This window comes from Geospiza fortis, unplaced genomic scaffold (assembly GCF_000277835.1).
Source record: "Geospiza fortis unplaced genomic scaffold, GeoFor_1.0 scaffold40, whole genome shotgun sequence".
NCBI lineage: Eukaryota > Metazoa > Chordata > Aves > Passeriformes > Thraupidae > Geospiza > Geospiza fortis.
This window is the reverse complement of record NW_005054297.1, coordinates 27,205,738-27,208,700: the sequence shown is the minus strand read 5'-3', so window position 1 is coordinate 27,208,700 and position 2,963 is coordinate 27,205,738.

Below are 2,963 nucleotides of genomic sequence, written 5' to 3'. Positions count from 1 at the left end.
AGATAAAATCTGGAAAATCAGCTGACACGTAAATTATGCAAATGCCATATTCCAGCTTTAAAAGTACAGGTGGCATCCAGAATCAAGTATTATTCATTTTTAGTGGAACCCTGGAGGTATTTAGTTGGATTTCCAAATAGTTTTGAGAAATTAAGCTTCATCTCTTGGATTTTCTGTGAGCTGCTGCTTATTTGACAAAGTAGAGGTGGTAAAAATTGTGGATTTATTTACTAAGAAATGCTTTCATAGTCAGTGTAAACTTAGAGTGCAAGGTAAAGATATATTTTTTCATGTGTAAACAAATACTTTTATGCCAGGCTGTGTTGCTGTCTACTGCCATTACAGCTGGGACATCAAGCCAAGGACTTGAGTGCTCTCTTTTCCAGATAATTTGATTTTTTATAAATAAACTCTGCCATGGATTTTTGTGTCCAGCTCCCTTGAGCATCTCTGGAAATTACAATACTTCCAATGATAGCAATGTAGAGAAAAAAATCTTTTGGTGTTTCTGCACTGTGACTTGTCTGTTATTGGCTACCCTGTGGACAGCTGAAAGATGTTGCCTGTTTCAGAAGGCAGATGTTAAGGCTGTTTGGTGGTAGGCTGCTGTTTGGAGGGACCTTATGGCCATTTAAATTAGCTGAGTAATTTAAAAATTAATTTTAAAATGCCACAATAGCTTTATCTAACCCTTTCTGTCTGCCACCCATGTGCACTTATTTTGAGGAGAAACACACCCAGGAGAAAATGATTATGTGTATCTTCCAGGTCCTGCAGTTTGACTTGGTAGGTGAAGGTGTAAGAATCAGTCTTGGGTAGCTAATTTGGTTACAACCTATGTTTTTGTTGGTTCTTAGTTCTCTGTGGTTAGTCTGTAAAAATAAACAAAATTGAGAGAGTGAGACAAAAACTTTCACCAGTCAATCTTGATAGTGACAAAAAATTATTATTAGTGAAACTATCTTTGCCATCAGGGAGACTTGAGCAGACTTGTTAGGGAACCTGCTACAGTTTCAGGTAACTCTGACCCTTTTTTTTCTAGCTATAGAGAGGAAAAGTGTTTTGTTATAGTATGCTGGTTGAGTCAAGGTGTGCACGTAGATGTGGTTGCTGCTAATGGATGTTTTTCTCTTGCCTAGATGAGGTGCTGTGCATCATCCTGAGCATCACTGTGCTGCTGTCTGTGGAAGGCTTTTATTGAAATAACCATCTGGAATTCTTTCTCCCTCCCTCAGAATGAACAGAATCCTGTAACTCTGTAGAATGCATTCTGCACATAATTAGTGTTTTTCCGTGTTAATGTGACCTTTTCTTCCTAAAGGAGTATTCTCCATTATCCAAACTCAAGAAAGGTAATTTGGTATCAATATTTTGTCCTGTTTCTCTTAAGAGGAATTTATTGTGGCTTATTTAGGGGGGAAAAGTGTTTGTATGCAAAATAAATGTAAAGTCCAGCTTGTAGATATATTTTGGATTATATCATATGACCAAATGCTAATATTTAGCAATAATGTGGGCAATAATTACTGTCTTGGACAACTTGGAAATATTAGCTGCAGGCATTTTAAAATGTTAATAACCTTCAGTCCACTAGTCCAGAGAGTTTCTGAATGCTGAGGAAGTTGTTAAATAATGAAGTGCGGTGATGTTCGCCAGAAGCAGCCTAGCAGCCAACAGAGCAGGTACTACTGTGTGTGACATTTCACATGTAGGGGATGAATATTAACCACTTTACCAGAACAATGTCATTTTAAGAGGCTGGTGGTTTTTAAAGGCTAAGCCCCAGATGAGAAGTACAGGAAAAGGAATGAAGTGGAAGAGGACAGGAGGTCAGAGTACGTGGTGCAGGTTTCCAGGTAGCTTCTTTTCCTGCCTCTGTTAACTGTCGCCTCCAGCACTTGGCACCTGATCTGTGGTTTTTTAGAAAGACATATTGTTTCATTTACTGTAGTGGCAGAAGAAACTAACTTTCAGAGAGAGGTTATGTAGGGAGAAAGAAGTAGACTTCAATTCATAGCAATTCATCCCATGTTTTTGCTTAAATACAACTGAGATAAGTTTTAAGGTAACCTAGTTAATTTTTATTTACAGAAGGGTGTATGTGGATATTTTTTATTGCAAAAAATTGTGTGAAGAGCTTTTTCAGTGTGACCTAGTTTTTAGCTTGTTTCTACTTTTTTTCTTGTCTCTACTATTTGTTGTTTTCATTCAGATTCAGGTAGAAATATGCTTTAAATGTAATTGGATTTGAGCATCTCCACAATTTAAATTAAATGTACTGGCAAAGCTGCTCATGGGCTGATTTAATAGGCTCTAATGTCATATATAAGTTGCCTACAGTAGGTTGTGGGAGTTTCTCATGTCTGGACTGAGATGCTCAGAAGGAAGAGGAATGTCAGTGATGCTCTCCTGTATAATGGCACCAGTCTAGCTTATGCTCTGATCAGTTTTCCCACGAGCAAAAATTCTTCAGATCATGTCATATCACCAAATACTCATTTTGTTCTGAGAAGAGACGTAACTGTGCTGGCAAAGCAGCTTTTGCAAATGTCTCCACTTGTGTCAGTTAGGTTTGTCTGCTTTGCAGGCTGTTACTTTTATAGACCTGCCTGGAGAGAGAGTGTAGGTGTGATAATAACAGCTTTCATTTTAATAAAATGCAGTGAAGTGTTTGTAGTCTCCTTGCTCTCTTTCTGTACAAGTATTACTTCACCAATTTATTAAGTGACTGTTAAGCTAATTAATGACTAATTAAATGTTAGCTAATGAAGCTAATTTTTGGATGTCTGTGGTGTCAATAGGTATGTCTCATATCACTATGCTGCTATTCATGTGAGAAACAGTCCTATAACTTTCCAATAGATTACAAAAACATGGTGCAACTCACCACAAACCATGTTTGGAGGACAAAAAGGGTGAGGGAAGAATGCTAAGGTGGTAAATATTGCTGTATGAAACCATTA